Below are 17,829 nucleotides of genomic sequence, written 5' to 3' on the forward strand. Positions count from 1 at the left end.
AACAAATGATACTATGATTTTATTAATTGATATGGTCTAGGTCTATCATTGATGTAGCACTATATATATGTGTGTGTCTATTTGTTATATTTAGAACTAAAAAATCCGTTGGTAGTGTCAAACATAATTTAAGGGCATGTAGGGTCGTTGTTTAAACCAAGAGTTTTTTTTTCTATATATATATAGAGGGTTTTTCAATCTTATTTTCTATAGAACCAAGTGCTCAACGATACATAATTTTGAACCACAAGAAAATTGAAATTAAGAAAAAAATGAAATCAGTTGTAATTTTTTTGATTATTCTTAGCATACTTGGTGCAGAATCCACATCTACATTTAAGGATTCCCCTACGGATACCAACCATGCGGTTGATCTTCAAAAATTTTGTAAACTTGGTTGTGTCTTTTCTCTTTGCAGCAATGTTTCCACCCCAGAAAACCTGAGTGAGCTAATTTCTAGTACTCTTGTATTACCTATTTTATTCTTGTACATTTTTGGATGAAGCTAATATATATTTTAATCGTTTAAGTTTTTGGACTTTTGACGTCTCAATCTAAATGCTATTACATATAAGTAACCTCTTGTTTGGTTCTTTTCTTCTTCCGGCTTCTATAATATTGTTCCTTTCACATGGCTCTTTTGATTATACTTATCTATGAATGTCACATTCTAGTTGTGATATTCTGGTCCACCTACAGCTAATTCACATCATCTTCTCTTTTGTTCCAAAAAAGAAAAAAAAGAGTTTTAGGTTAATGTGTTTTTTGATATTTCTTTTAAATTTTAAGCAGTAGTACTGCTGGCAAACATGTTGTAATGAAAATAATTCATAGAGGAAGACAATGTTTGCTATTGAGCATGAAATGTCATTAGAGATGATCCTTGTCATGACTAACATTCAATTAGAGTAGTATTCATATACAAAATTTGTATCTCGAACTCACAATCAACGAGAGATTTGTAGTAGTATTCATACTAAAATTTGGTCCGTTTCTTTAATAACTTTCTCTAGTTTTGATGGACTATTATGTTTTCTTTAATTGTTTCTTTTTCTTTCTAAACCTGACAGATGTGGACAAAGTAGAAAGTTGTGTGAATGGGTGTGATCAAACGTGTAAGAAGAACTGATGCTAAAGAAAAGAAGATGAAGTATACTGAGAGGAGAAGGGAACAGGGATTGGCTTTCCAAGATATACTATATATGAATAAACAAAAATCAAGTGATGAAAATTAAAACCATTGGTTTAAAAAGATTATTATTTCATATTTAAGCATATGTTTTGTTTTGATATAAATAAAGTTTCAAGTTTTTGCATGTCGTAATACGTTCGTTGTAACGACCCAACTTTCCGGACTAAGCTGAGGTCACTACCAAATACCAAAACTCGACCATTCAACATAAATTTTAAAACGGACCAGTTACGATTCATTAAAAGCATTAGAAACATTACAAAAAGACAGTTTCGAGCCCTATTTTAAATCAATCATAAAAAGTCTCAAATAAAAACTCAAGTCATCAGTTCAAAATCACAAGTCAAATATTCTGACAAAATACATAGCGGAAGCGATAAGAAAACCAGATGCGTCCATATGGCCTTCACGCGTCCTTCCTGCCTCTCGTCGGTCTGCCCCTCGCTGTGCCCTTACCTGAAAAGTTAAAGAAGAGAAAAGGGTGAGTATAAACATACCCAGTATGGGACCCACTACTGGGCCCGTTAGGGGACAACAGTTAACTTCCTATTCGGGGGTACCCTACATAACAGTCTAGTGGTTCCGTAGAACGCACATATCAGTCTAGTGCTCCCGAAGGATGCACACATCAGTCTAGTGCTCCCGAAAGATGCACAGATCAGTCTAGTGCTCCCGAAGGATGCACGCATCAGTCTAGTGCTGCCGAAGGATGCACATATCAGTCTAGTGCTCCCGAAGGATGCACACATCAGTCTAGTGCTCCCGAAGGATGCACATATCCGTCTAGTGCTTCCGAAGGATGCACGCATCAGTCTAGTGCTCTCGAAGGATGCACATATCAGTCTAGTGCTCCCGAAGGATGCACATATCAGTCTAGTGCTCCCGAAGGATGCACATATCAGTCTAGTGCTCCCGAAGGATGCACATATCCGTAAGGCACACTACCCCATAGATGAAGCTAACCGTTACCCCTCAGTCCATACTAAACCGTCTACAACAGTCACACCCCAACGGCATTCATATTGCAATTCCGCCATAGGCTTTGTCAGTCAGATAGTATAGGTTTAAACAACTACACCCTCAGTTGCTAAACGCATCACCAATTCGCACACCATTAGGGAAGACCGTAGACCCAATCAACTAACCAACCAAAACCGGACTCACTGTCCTTCCCCGTCCAAACTCCATGATCAACATCCAGACCAATGATTACTACATACTGAACCGTGACTTCAAGGTCCATCACATAAAATCCCAATCTACAATTAGCAGTCACAGTACCTTTACATCAGACAAAATATAATAACAGTGCTTAACAGTCAACACACATACATTTATTCAGTACAGTCACTAACGTGTAATCCCCTGTGGATTTCCACGTTTTCAGCCTCGATCCGAGGTCCAGTAGTAGGAAAACCCTAACCTGAAACTCGGTTATGCCCCTCGATCGAATCCACGCTCAACGGATCAACCTAAACGAAAACACAAAGGTTTTAGTTGATGACTCTAGTAGAAGTCGTTTTAAAAGGTCCGAAACGACACCCGTTGACTTACCCAAGGAAAGGAAAGCTATCTCCAAACAAGCCTGCCGCGGGACCCGACAACTTAAGCGTCAACTCCTTACTACCTTCAAGGGAGAAAAGTAGGGCCATATCTTATTCCAATATTCAAACTCGAATCGGATGTAGCAACATTAGGGAATTCATCAAAAACAATCCTTACCGAAAACTCACCGTGACCCGGAGTGGAGGAAGGAACGCTTAGGTGGCTCGGTGAACAGGGAGCTCGGCTCGGCTCGGATCACCCTCGGCTCAGCTCAGCTCGGCTCACCCTCGGCTCGGCTCGGTTTGGCCTCGGCTCGACTCACTCTCGGCTCGGCTCAACTCGGCTCGCGGCTCGGCTCAACTCAACTCGCGGCTCGACTCAACTCAACTCGGTTCGGCTTGGTCTTCGGCTTAATTTGGCTCGTGGCTCAACTCGTGGCGCGGCTTGTGGCGCGGCTCGTGGCGCAGCTTAGCTCGGTCTCCGGTTCGGGTCGGCTTGGATTCGCGATTCGGGTCGGGTTCGATTGAAACCGGAGCAACCACGACCGACGGATTTCGGCGTTCGACGACCGGGATGATCCGCAGCTTGTCCGACGACTGGCCCTACTTCTACGCGGCGGAGGGCGACGGCGGATATGGTCGGACGAAGGACGCACGGCGACGTTCGGTTGTTTGAACCCGAGAGGAGACCCGAAATGGTAGGAAGCCGCGGCGGTGAGATTCCGACGACGGAGACGAAGGCGGACGACTACCACACGGACGGAGACGGAGAGGAAGAGAGATGGTGGCGGAAACGGTCGGAAGGAGAAGAGAATGAAGAGGAAGAGATGGCGGCGGCGCTTCGTGAAGGCGGTGGAGAAGAAAACGGAAATGAAGGGGAGGGGTCTGTGTCGCGCGCGCCCTCTTAGGGTTTTTAAAAAAAAAAATTTATTATATATATATATATATATATATACTTTTAATAAATATAAAATAATAATAATAATATAAGGTAACAATAATAATATATAGTAATATTAATATTTAATAATAAAAATAAATTTAACATTAGATAATAATATTGTTATTGTTTTAAAATAATAATATTACTATAATATTAAATAATAATAATAATTATAATATTAATATTATAATAAATAAAATAAATAATAATAATAATAATAATATAATAAATATTATATTATTATTATATCAATTTACACCAACATTTTAGATTTCCGAAAAAAGTTTACATAAAACGAGAAAATTTTACCTCGAATTTTCGGGGCGTTACATTCGTTTTCCGATAGTATCGTCATTAATACCGTTTCTTCCTCAATCCGATTTGTAGGGTCATCGTTTAAACCAAGAGTTTTTTTTTTCTATATATATATAGAGGGTTTTTCCATCTTATTTTCTATAGAACCAAGTGCTCAACGATACATAATTTTGAACCACAAGAAAATTGAAATTAAGAAAAAAATGAAATCAGTTGTAATTTTTTTGATTATTCTTAGCATACTTGGTGCATAATCCACATCTACATTTAAGGATTCCCCTACGGATACCAACCATGCGGTTGATCTTCATAAATTTTGTAAACTTGGTTGTGTCTTTTCTCTTTGCAGCAATGTTTCCACCCCAGAAAACCTAAGTGAGCTAATTTCTAGTACTCTTGTATTACCTATTTTATTCTTGTACATTTTTGGATGAAGCTAATATATATTTTAATCGTTTAAGTTTTTGGACTTTTGACGCCTCAATCTAAATGCTATTACATATAAGTAACCTCTTGTTTGGTTCTTTTCTTTTTCCGGCTTCTATAATATTGTTCCTTTCACATGGCTCTTTTGATTATACATATCTATGAATGTCACATTCTAGTTGTGATATTCTGGTCCACCTACAGCTAATTCACATCATCTTCTCTTTTGTTCCAAAAAAAAAAAAAAAAAAGAGTTTTAGGTTAATGTGTTTTTTGATATTTCTTTTAAATTTTATGCAGTAGTACTCCTGGCAAACATGTTGTAATGAAAATAATTCATAGAGGAAGACAATGTTTGCTATTGAGCATGAAATGTCATTAGAGATGATCCTTGTCATGACTAACATTCAATTAGAGTAGTATTCATATACAAAATTTGTATCTCGAACTCACAATCAACGAGAGATTAGTAGTAGTATTCATACTAAAATTTGGTCCGTTTCTTTAATAACTTTCCCTAGTTTCGATGGACTATTATGTTTTCTTTAATTGTTTCTTTTTCTTTCTAAACCTGACAGATGTGGACAAAGTAGAAAGTTGTGTGAATGGGTGTGATCAAACGTGTAAGAAGAACTGATGCTAAAGAAAAGAAGATGAAGTATACCGAGAGGAGAAGGGAACAAGGGTTGGCTTTCCAAGATATACTATATATGAATAAACAAAAATCAAGTGGTGAAAATTAAAACCATTGGTTTAAAAAGATTATTATTTCATATTTAAGCATATGTTTTGTTTTGATATAAATAAAGTTTCAAGTTTTTGCATATCGTTAAAAAAGAGCCCTCTCTCTCTTTTAATGCTATACGAGAATTTAGTGTGTTTTGCCAAAATTTTTGCTTTACTATAGATTGTGTGTGTGTGTGTGCGCGTTTGTGGTTGAATTGGTGAATAAAGGTTAATAATCTCACAAACAAATTTTATTTCGTTGATTTGAAAATATTTCTAAGGCACCAATTATCTGTTTGAAGGTGGACGATCTAATCTTCGTCCACCTTATAATTGTTAAACTAAAAATTAATCTTAATTTGAAATAAGTATTTTGGTTTTAAAAGATAGGATGGGTCAGTTGGATGCATCGAGCATTTTCACTAGGTTGGACACCCCATAACACCCTCTCATTACTCCTAGCTCACTAATTTCCCTTAAAAAATAATCCTAAAAAGTTCTCGAAACCTACACAGCTATATAACAATCAAAATGATACCTCTAAAGTTTGTTTTATTTCTATTTTCAATTTAAAAAGTTGAGTTTCAGTTCCCCCTCCATTTATTGTTAAAAAAGAATGAACTATTTTAATTTCATTTTTTTTGAAGAAAATATTATAGATGAACAGGGAAAGTGTGAAAATAATTAATTTGAATGATTAGAGAATAAGGTAAGGATAGAAATAATTCATTTTAATCCAAAAAAATTCACAGGTTATTTCGATAAGATAACTTTATGTTTCTTCTTTGGTCTCGAGGTGTCATGAACGATTTGTCTTCCAAAACAAAAAAAAGTTATTTAACATCTCTTGAATGCATTGTGTTTCAACAAGATTACATAACAGAATACTGTAGCGTGTGAGTAATTGTATATAAATGAGAAAAAAATGAAGAGGTAAGAATTAAGGGAGCTATAATTTTTATGTTTTTTTATTGATAAGGAAAAACCATATATTTTTAAATCATCTGTATCCATTCAAATCTTCACATATTTCAAAGAAAAACATATCCTTCAAGTAATTATAGGTTTTAGGGTGTCCTTCACCCTAAGAGAAAAGGAAATTAATAATAATAATAATAATACTCACGAAGGATTATGCATGGCTTTTGATTCCTAGTTTTTTTTTTTTAAAATAACTTTATTCCTTGTTCCAATTATTTTATCTCTGAATTTTTAAATTGTTTTCTTTAAAAAAGCTATGAGATATTCTTTCTAAAATGAAATATTAAAATGGATGGAAAAATGACGTGAAAAACAATAAATTATTAAAGAACTAAAATATTTGTTTTATTGTTTATGACCCAACATATTTCATATAAAAGAGTGAATATTATTAATTATAGTAAAATGAAAAATGTATTACAAAAATCAAACGTTGAAAGGCTTAAGTACTTGATTTCTAACTTAATCATAATATTAGATCATAAGTACAAGAACTGACTTTTCATTTCGTACATCAATTGAATAATGAAAGAAAGGTAATTGTAACAAATAAAAATGGTTGAAATGCCTTGAATTTAATTTGTTATGTGGTGCTACAAACAACAAAGAACATTTGCACCGTTTGTATTAAGAAAACATTCTCTCTAATAATAGATTTTCTCTCTATCTCGTAAATGTAGCTAACACTTCGTTCGTAAACTACGTATATCAAATGTGTCGATTTCTCCATACGTTTTTGGTAATTCTATAGTTCGTCGTCATTTCTTCAAAAAAGTTGTGACATCTCTCTTTATCTTTTCAATGTGGGTGATTCTCAACTTACTCCAAACTATATAGTCTATTTGAGTTCACGAGTCCTTGTCCGAATATAATATCTTTTTATACTAATTGTGACATCAACTTTCTATTTTTATACTAATTGATTTAATATTAAATTAGTAATTGGAGAGAAATATGATGCGGATATAGTGATTCAAATCGTAAGCCTCATGATCGCTAACACATATCACATGTCAGTTGACCTATATGTTTTATACTAATAAAATTCTTTATGTCGATTGATAACTCAGCTAATTAGGTGAAGAAATATGTTATGATCCTGAAAAATAAATAAATAAACAATTGGAATAGAGATCACTTCTAGGTTTAATAACTGAAGCGTGTTGTAATATTTTGAAGAAAAATAATTTTAAATGTAACAAATGATACTATGATCTTATTAATTGATATGGTCTAGGTCTATCATTAATGTAGCAATATATATATATGTGTGTGTCTATTTGTGATATTTAGAACTAAAAAATCTGTTGGGAGTGTCAAACATAATTTAAGGGCATGTTGAAGTAAATTTTCAAAATAGCAAATTGGTAAACTACTAATGGATCGTCCACATTTGTAGGGTTTTAACGTGTAAGGTGCATTTAGCCACAAGCGGAAATTACATTTGTCCAAAAACTTGAGGTGAAGGGAAGCGTGGCAGCGTGTCATCGTAATACGTTCGTTTTCCGATAGTATCGTCATGAATACCGTTTCTTCCTCAATCCGATTTGTAGGGTCGTGGTTTAAACCAAGAGTTTTTTTTTTCTATATATATATAGAGGGTTTTTCAATCTTATTTTCTATAGAACCAAGTGCTCAACGATATATAATTTTGAACCACAAGAAAATTGAAATTAAGAAAAAAATGAAATCAGTTGTAATTTTTTTTATTATTCTTAGCATACTTGGTGCAGAATCCACATCTACATTTAAGGATTCCCCTACGGATACCAACCATGCGGTTGATCTTCATAAATTTTGTAAACTTGGTTGTGTCTTTTCTCTTTGCAGCAATGTTTCCACCCCAGAAAACCTGAGTGAGCTAATTTCTAGTACTCTTGTATTACCTATTTTATTCTTGTACATTTTTGGATGAAGCTAATATATATTTTAATCGTTTAAGTTTTTGGACTTTTGACGTCTCAATCTAAATGCTATTACATATAAGTAACCTTTTGTTTGGTTCTTTTCTTCTTCCTGCTTCTATAATATTGTTCCTTTCACATGGCTCTTTTGATTATACATATCTATGAATGTCACATTCTAGTTGTGATATTCTGGTCCACCTACAGCTAATTCACATCATCTTCTCTTTTGTTCCAAAAAAAAAAAAAAAGAGTTTTAGGTTAATGTGTTTTTTGATATTTCTTTTAAATTTTATGCAGTAGTACTCCTGGCAAACATGTTGTAATGAAAATAATTCATAGAGGAAGACAATGTTTGCTATTGAGCATGAAATGTCATTAGAGATGATCCTTGTCATGACTAACATTCAATTAAAGTAGTATTCATATACAAAATTTGTATCTCGAACTCACAATCAACGAGAGATTAGTAGTAGTATTCATACTAAAATTTGGTCCGTTTCTTTAATAACTTTCTCTAGTTTCGATGGACTATTATGTTTTCTTTAATTGTTTCTTTTTCTTTCTAAACCTGACAGATGTGGACAAAGTAGAAAGTTGTGTGAATGGGTGTGATCAAACGTGTAAGAAGAACTGAAGCTAAAGAAAAGAAGATGAAGTATACGGAGAGGAGAAGGGAACAAGGATTGGCTTTCCAAGATATACTATATATGAATAAACAAAAATCAAGTGGTGAAAATTAAAACCATTGGTTTAAAAAGATTATTATTTCATATTTAAGCATATGTTTTGTTTTGATATAAATAAAGTTTCAAGTTTTTGCATGTAACGCCCCAAAAATTAAGATAATTTATTGGGCGTTATTTTGAATCCATTTAATGAGAATTATTTGATTTATGTGGGAATTGAAATTAATTAAATATTTGTTGGATGAATATTTAATTAATTAGAGGTTTTGGCATGTGTTGTTTGTTGAGATTTTGATTAGATGGTAAGTTAAGAGAATTAAGTAAAGTTGTGGACTTTTAGTGTTGTTGATGTTGAATTTAATTAAATAATTATGGATGTTATTTAATTAAATTGTGGGGTGGAAAGTTTGTTGGAGATTTAATAATTATATGTATATGTGGAAATATATATATAATTATTATGTTAAAGGAAAAGATAATTATTTTTGGAGAAAGATAAATAATAATTAATTATTGTGGAAGATAATTAATTATTTTTGGAGAAAGATAAATAATAATTAATTATTGTGGAAGATAATTAATTATTTTTGGAGAAAGATAAATAATAATTAATTATTGTGGAAGATAATTAATTATTTTTGGAGAAAGATAAATAATAATTAATTATTGTGGAAGATAATTAATTATTTTGGAAGAAAGGTAAATAATAATTAATTATTGTAGAAGATAATTAATTATTCTGCAGAAAGATAAATATTGATTCTGGAGTGAAGTTGTTATGGTTGGGTTAAGATAATTCATGTTGGAAGTTATAAGTGATTTATTGGAAAAAAAATTTGATTGATTAAAAGAATTGAGGATTTAAGTTAATTTGAGATTTTGGAGGGAAAAGTTGGTTTTGGTGGAATTGGCTTTAATTGAGTATATATATATGGATATATATATATATCCATATATATATATATATATATATATAATTATTAATTTGGAAAAGTGAATTAATTATATGATGGAATATAATTATATTTGTTTGGAAAAGAAGATAATCCATGAGGAGAGAGATGGTTGATTTGATTGGACGAAAAAGATATATATTTATAAGAGAGAATAATGGTTTAAATAAATATATATTTATTGTAGATTTTGGTGAGAGAAAAATAATAATAATAAAGAAGTATTATTATTATTATTAATGGTTATAAATGCCTAAGATTAAGGCATTTATTTAGGAAAAATAATGGGAATAAAGATATATGTATATTTTTTGGTATTATATATATATATATATATATATATATATATATATATATATATATATCCTAAAAGGAAAAGGAAAAGGAAATAATAATAATAAATATTATTGTTATTATTTGGGTCTATAAATATCATTAAAATGTTTAAGATGGAAATAAAGGAAAAAGAAAAAGGTTCTTTATCTTCTTCTCTAAGATAACCCTCTGCTGTCGCCGCCTCAGTTGAAGTTAAGAATGGTCTCTTTGGAAGCTTGAGGATTTAAAGTGATGAATTTTTCATCAAGGATAAGAGGATTTTTCAACCTTCATTTGAGTAACCTTGGTAAGCCAAAGAAATTAAATTAATATTTTATTAATTTAATTTTGGATCTATTTGGGGTTTCTGTAAAGGTTCAATTGGCTAAACTTTTTTAAGATCTAAATCTTAGATTTTTTCCAATCAAGGTTGAATTGGTTTCAACCCAATTTTTAGAAAGTTAATTAATTTGGGAGAATTTTTTGGTGTTAGCCAATTGCTAATTTCATTGATTAAAATACTAAGTTTTCCTTTTATGATTAAGATCAAGTTAATTGGAGAATTTTTACTGTCAACTAGGGAGTATCTTGTTTGGCTAAAATCTCAAGGTAAGAGATTCTCCTACTAGACCTTCGAACTGAATTTAAGAGACCGCATGTAATTATGATTATGCATTGATGGTAGCTAAAATGCATAACTTGATGCTACTGATAATGACTGTCATTTTATGGATGATTGATGATGATGACTGAGATTATTATGTTGATGATTGATGATGATGACTGATGTTATGTTAATGACCGGTAGTATGTTGTTGATGACTGTTGATGATTGTTAATGCATGATATATTAATCACATGATTAAGGACGTTAAGATTAATACTCATGCCATGTTATGATGTTATGTTATGCTACATGCTATGGATAGGGTGTTCTGTTAACTTTGTCTATTAGAGTCGTACCTGCATGGGTGTCCTTCGGGATCACCACCTATTTAGAACTGTGTGGTTCGACGGGACGCCAGTCTAGCATGGATATAGATATGATTCGAGTGATTCGACGGGGTCCTCGCATCCCGATTGTCTTAGTGTTACCCCCGGGTTCACTACAGACCAGCATGTCCTAGGTGCTCCCTCGAGACACCGAAGACCAGATTTTCGTTCCTACGGGAGCGCATGTTGCACGTGTTCGGGAACGTGCCAGAGATTGGGTACCATTTTCAGGACTCTAATGGGAAGTTAATAGACACCTAGCGGGACTAGTAGTAGGTCCCTTACTGAGTATATGTTTATACTCACTCTTTCTATGTTTAACATTTCAGGCGAAGGTAAAGGTAGAGGAAAGCTGGCGAGCGACAGAGAAGGATCCGTGACATGCCATATGAGGACTCAGTTTTGCTTCCGCGTTTATGTTTCAGTGTTTTAATATTCCGTTTTTAATGAAAATTTATTCTTCCCTCGTTTCAAAAAGGTGTCTCTTGTCATTGTTTCTTTTTAGTAATGACCTCAGCTTAGTATAAAGAGTTGGGTCGTTACATTGCATGTCGTTAAAAAAGAGCCCTTTCTCTCTTTTAATGCTATACGAGAATTAAGTGTGTTTTGCAAAAATTTTTGCTTTACTATAGATTATGTGTGTGTGTGTTTGTGGTTGAATTGGTGAATAAAGGTTAATAATCTCACAAACAAATTTTATTTCGTTGATTTGAAAATATTTCTAAGGCACCAATTATCTGTTTGAAGGTGGACGATCTAATCTCGGTCCACCTTATAATTGTTAAACTAAAAATTAATCTTAATTTGAAATAAGTGTTTTGGTTTTAAAAGATAAGATGGGTCAGTTGGATGCATCGAGCATTTTCACTAGGTTGGACACCCCATAACACCCTTTCATTACTCCTAGCTCACTAATTTCTCTTAAAAAATAATCCTAAAAAGTTCTCGAAACCTACACAGCTATATAACAATCAAAATGATACCTCTAAAGTTTGTTTTATTTCTATTTTCAATTTAAAAAGTTGAGTTTCAGTTCCCCCTCCATTTATTGTTAAAAAAAAATGAACTATTTTAATTTCATTTTTTTTTGAAGAAAATATTATAGATGAACAGGGAAAGTGTGAAAATAATTAATTTGAATGATTAGAGAATAAGGTAACGATAGAAATAATTCATTTTAATCCAAAAAAATTCACAGGTTATTTCGATAAGATAACTTTATGTTTCTTCTTTGGTCTCGAGGTGTCATGAACGATTTGTCTTCCAAAACAAAAAAAGTTATTTAACATCTCTTGAATGCATTGTGTTTCAACAAGATTACATAACAGAATACTGTAGCGTGTGAGTAATTGTATATAGATGAGAAAAAAATGAAGAGGAAAGAATTAAGGGAGCTATAATTTTTATGTTTTTTTATTGATAAGGAAAAACCATATATTTTTAAATCATCTGTGTAACGCCCAACAAATTCGATTTTTTTTGTTCATTGTCATTAATATTTAAATGTGGTCATGGGAATTTTAAATTTATTGGAAGAACCTTACCATTTTGATTTTTCGAGTAATTAAGGTTGGGAATCCTTATTTTGTTTAAGATAATAAGTATTTTTTTTATTTATTGGAAATAATTGGGGAAGTCTTTATTAAACTAAAGTTGGTTGTTTTGGTGAGATTTGGGGAGAGAGAGGAGGTGGTTGTTTTGGGTTTTTTTTTAAAGGAAAAGAAAAGAGTTATTTTCTTATAAAGCTGCGTTGGGACCCGTGCATAAGAAAAAACAAAAAAAGAGAGAGAAGCAATTAAGTTCTCCTTGAAACCCTAGCCGCCGCCTTCGCCGCCAGCGTTCAAGCGCAAGCGCTCGGGAGCCAGCCGCAGTAGAAGCCGAACCACCCTCCCAGCCGCGCCGGACGAGTCAAGCCGTCGTACGCCTAGGAGGAGCTACGCCGCGCCGTGTCTGCAGCCGTCTCTCGCACGCCCGAAGCCGAGTCGAAGTCACCTTCGCGCGTCCGCAGCCAACCCGTCAGCCAGCCGAGTCGCGCCGCTTCGATCCGACGCAGCGCAGCCGAAACGCTCCTTTACAGCCGTCGCCGAGCGAAGCCGTGTGTAGCCGACCACCAGCAGCCGTCGCGCCACCCGAAATCCGGAAGCCAGCGCCTCGTGCGCAAGGATCCGACCGAAAACCCGCCCCGCGACCCGAACCGACGCGCGCCATCTTCCAGAACCCGACCCGCACCCGCGTGCGTCCGCGTGTGAGCCGCGTGTGAGCCGCGCCGCGCGCTTCTGCGTAGCCGAGTCGCGCCCGCGTGCAAGCCGCGCCGCCTGCACCACAACCTGGGCCGCGTCTCCCTTCTGTCGCAAGCCGAGCCGCACGCGTAAAGTTCCTGTACCGAGCCGAGTCGAGTCGCGCCTGCGCCAAGCCGAGCCGGTCCCTGTCCTTTTCCAGCCGAGCCGCGAAAACTAATTTGGCTCCATCCAGCTAAATTTTGGTAATTAAATTAATTATTGTGGCATTACCCGGTAAGACTCAATGTTTCGAACGCTAATTAATTTAATTTGGGACTAAATTAAATTATTTTCCTTAAGGGACGTCTTGGATCAAGTAATTGCTGCAGCGCGGGATTTCTTCGGTAGGGGCTCGAGCACTGCAACCTCTTTCTAGGGTAAGTCATTTCAAATGAGTCTTGAACCGTTAGTCGTTGGTGACCTAATTACGAATTTTGGTATATTAAACAGTTAGGACCTCGTCGCTTGGAAAGCATACTTCCTCGCGGTTAGGACTCATCAAGTAAATCTCCAGATAAGAGATTCTACTACTAGCTCCATGTATAGAATTATGAGATTTTGTATACTTCAATTGTGCGTGTTGGGGGCTAGATCGTACGATGCATGAAAACAATGATAGTATGATGCAAATGACGATATGGTTATATTATAGCATGTTGTGTGATGACGAGAGCTGTTATGTCTGTAAGACGGATGTCGAGATGGAGAGTGTAATGATGATTTATCTGTTATGTTATATGCTGATGCCATGTGTATGTATACTGCGATTAGGGTACCTGTTAGAGTCGTACCTGCATGGGTGTCGTTCGGGATCACCACCTATTGAGGACTGTGTGGTCTGACGGGACACCAGTCTAGCATGGATATAGATATGACTCGAGTGACTCGACGGGGTCCTCGCATCCCGATTGTCCTAGGTGTCCCCCGGGGCACCGAAGACCAGAGTTACGTTCCTACGGGAGCGCATGTTGCACGTGTTCGGGAACGTGCCAGAGATTGGGTACCAGTTACAGGACTCTGACAGGAAGTTAACAGACACCTAGTGGGACTAGTAGTGGGTCCCTTACTGTGTATTTTATACTCACTCTCTTCATTTCATGTTTTCAGGTAGAGGACGAGGCAAGGGCAAAGGCAAGCTGGCGAGCGACCCGAAGTGACCGTGGCGGGCCATAGGGACTACTGCTTCCGCTTATCTTTATTTTAGACTTTCGTACCTGAGTTTGAGTATTCTTCAGTACTTATCATCTTATTATGTAGATAGGGCCCGAGTAGGACTTTAGAACGCATTACATCTTTTTGCATAACTACCTTGTTTGAATTTTCATAAATAAAATTCCTCAAACCTTATGCGTTTTTAATAAATTTTATGACTTAAACCACTTGTTCTATATTTAGTAATGACTTCGATTAAGTATAAGGAGTTGGGTCGTTACAATCTGTATCCATTCAAATCTTCACATATTTCAAAGAAAAACATATCCTTCAAGTAATTATAGGTTTTAGGGTATCCTTCACCCAAAGACAAAAGGAAATTAATAATAATAATAATAATAATAATACTCACGAAGGATTATGCATGGCTTTTGATTCCTAGTTTTTTTTTTTTTTTTTTTAAATAACTTTATTCCTTGTTCCAATTATTTTAACTCTGAATTTTTAAATTGTTTTCTTTAAAAAAGCTATCAGATATTCTTTCTAAAATGACATATTAAAATGGATGGAAAAATGACGTGAAAAGCAATAAATTATTAAAGAACTAAAATATTTGTTTTATTGTTTATGACCCAACATATTTCATATAAAAGAGTGAATATTATTAATTATAGTAAAATGAAAAATGTATTACAAAAATCAAACGTTGAAAGGGTTAAGTACTTGATTTCTAACTTAATCATAATATTAGATCTTAAGTACAGAACTGACTTTTCATTTCGTACATCAATTGAATAATGAAAGAAAGGTAATTGTAACTAATAAAAATGGTTGAAATGCCTTGAATTTAATTTGTTATGTGGTGCTACAAACAACAAAGAACATTTGCACCGTTTGTATTAAGAAAACATTCTCTCTAATAATAGATTTTCTCTCTATCTCGTAAATGTAGCTAACACTTCGTTCGTAAACTACGTATATCAAATGTGTCGATTTCTCCATACGTTTTTGGTAATTCTATAGTTCGTCGTCATTTCTTCAACAAAAGTTGTGACATCTCTCTTTATCTTTTCAATGTGGGTGATTCTCAACTTACTTCAAACTATGTAGTCTATTTGAGTTCACAAGTCCTTGTCCGAATATAATATTTTTTTATACTAATTGTGACATCAACTTTCTATTTTTATACTAATTGATTTAATATTAAATTAGTAATTGGAGAGAAATATGATGCGAATATAGTGATTCAAATCGTAAGCCTCATGATCGCTAACACATATCACATGTCAGTTGACCTATATGTTTTATACTAATAAAATTCTTTATGTCGATTGATAACTCAGCTAATTAGGTGAAGAAATATGTTATGATCCTGAAAAATAAATAAATAAACAATTGGAATAGAGATCACTTCTAGGTTTAATAACTTAAGCGTGTTGTAATATTTTGAAGAAAAATAATTATAAATGTAACAAATGATACTATGATCTTATTAATTGATATGGTCTAGGTCTATCATTGATGTAGCACTATATATATGTGTGTGTCTATTTGTTATATTTAGAACTAAAAAATCCGTTGGGAGTGTCAAACATAATTTAAGGTCATGTTGAAGTAAATTTTCAAAATAGCAAATTGGTAAACTACAAATGGATCTTCCACATTTGTAGGGTTTTAACGTGTAAGGTGCATTTAGCCACAAGCGGAAATTACATTTGTCCAAAAACTTGAGGTGAAGGGAAGCGTGGCAGCGTGTCATCGTAATACGTTCGTTTTCCGATAGTATCGTCATGAATACCGTTTCTTCCTCAATCCGATTTGTAGGGTCGTGGTTTAAACCAAGAGTTTTTTTTTCTATATATATATAGAGGGTTTTTCAATCTTATTTTCTATAGAACCAAGTGCTCAACGATACATAATTTTGAACCACAACAAAATTTAAATTAAGAAAAAATGAAATCAGTTGTAATTTTTTTGATTATTCTTAGCATACTTGGTGCAGAATCCACATCTACATTTAAGGATTCCCTTACGGATACCAACCATGCGGTTGATCTTCATAAATTTTGTAAACTTGGTTGTGTCTTTTCTCTTTGCAGCAATGTTTCCACCCCAGAAAACCTGAGTGAGCTAATTTCTAGTACTCTTGTATTACCTATTTTATTCTTGTACATTTTTGGATGAAGCTAATATATATTTTAATCGTTTAAGTTTTTGGACTTTTGACGTCTCAATCTAAATGCTATTACATATAAGTAACCTCTTGTTTGGTTCTTTTCTTCTTCCGGCTTCTATAATATTGTTCCTTTCACATGGCTCTTTTGATTATACATATCTATGAATGTCACATTCTAGTTGTGATATTCTGGTCCACCTACAGCTAATTCACATCATCTTCTCTTTTGTTCCAAAAAAAAAAAAAAAGAGTTTTAGGTTAATGTGTTTTTTGATATTTCTTTTAAATTTTATGCAGTAGTACTGCTGGCAAACATGTTGTAATGAAAATAATTCATAGAGGAAGACAATGTTTGCTATTGAGCATGAAATGTCATTAGAGATGATCCTTGTCATGACTAACATTCAATTAGAGTAGTATTCATATACAAAATTTGTATCTCGAACTCACAATCAACGAGAGATTAGTAGTAGTATTCATACTAAAATTTGGTCCGTTTCTTTAATAACTTTCCCTAGTTTCGATGGACTATTATGTTTTCTTTAATTGTTTCTTTTTCTTTCTAAACCTGACAGATGTGGACAAAGTAGAAAGTTGTGTGAATGGGTGTGATCAAACGTGTAAGAAGAACTGATGCTAAAGAAAAGAAGATGAAGTATACTGAGAGGAGAAGGGAACAGGGATTGGCTTTCCAAGATATACTATATATGAATAAACAAAAATCAAGTGGTGAAAATTAAAACCATTGGTTTAAAAAGATTATTATTTCATATTTAAGCATATGTTTTGTTTTGATATAAATAAAGTTTCAAGTTTTTGCATGTCGTTAATTATGAGCAATGGGTAAAAAAGAGCCCTTTCTCTCTTTTAATGCTATACGAGAATTAAGTGTGTTTTGCCAGAATTTTTGCTTTACTAGAGATTGTGTGTGTGTTTGTGTTTGTGGTTGAATTGGTGAATAAAGGTTAATAATCTCACAAACAAATTTTATTTCGTTGATTTGAAAATATTTCTAAGGCACCAATTATCCATTTGAAGGTTGACGATCAAATCTCGGTCCACCTTATAATTGTTAAACTAAAAATTAATCTTAATTTGAAATAAGTGTTTTGGTTTTAAAAGATAGGATGGGTCAGTTGGATGCATCGAGCATTTTCACTAGGTGGACACCCCATAACACCCTCTCATTACTCCTAGCTCACTAATTTCTCTTAAAAAATAATCCTAAAAAGTTCTCGAAA

The 17,829-nt window shown here is 34.1% G+C and overlaps 2 long non-coding RNA genes across 2 annotated transcripts; both read left to right on the top strand.

Annotated features, from left to right (window-relative positions):
- Window positions 1–214: 214 nt before the first annotated feature.
- On the top strand, window positions 215–1,316 carry LOC127151387 (uncharacterized). The gene is made up of 2 exons (XR_007824311.1): window positions 215–444; window positions 1,071–1,316. It is a non-coding gene; the product is annotated as an uncharacterized LOC127151387 (long non-coding RNA).
- A 2,827-nt stretch (window positions 1,317–4,143) lies between these two features.
- Window positions 4,144–17,418, top strand: LOC127151383 (uncharacterized). The gene is made up of 2 exons (XR_007824305.1): window positions 4,144–4,369; window positions 17,164–17,418. It is a non-coding gene; the product is annotated as an uncharacterized LOC127151383 (long non-coding RNA).
- Window positions 17,419–17,829: the final 411 nt, after the last annotated feature.

Source organism: Cucumis melo, chromosome 1 (assembly GCF_025177605.1).
Source record: "Cucumis melo cultivar AY chromosome 1, USDA_Cmelo_AY_1.0, whole genome shotgun sequence".
Lineage (NCBI taxonomy): Eukaryota > Viridiplantae > Streptophyta > Magnoliopsida > Cucurbitales > Cucurbitaceae > Cucumis > Cucumis melo.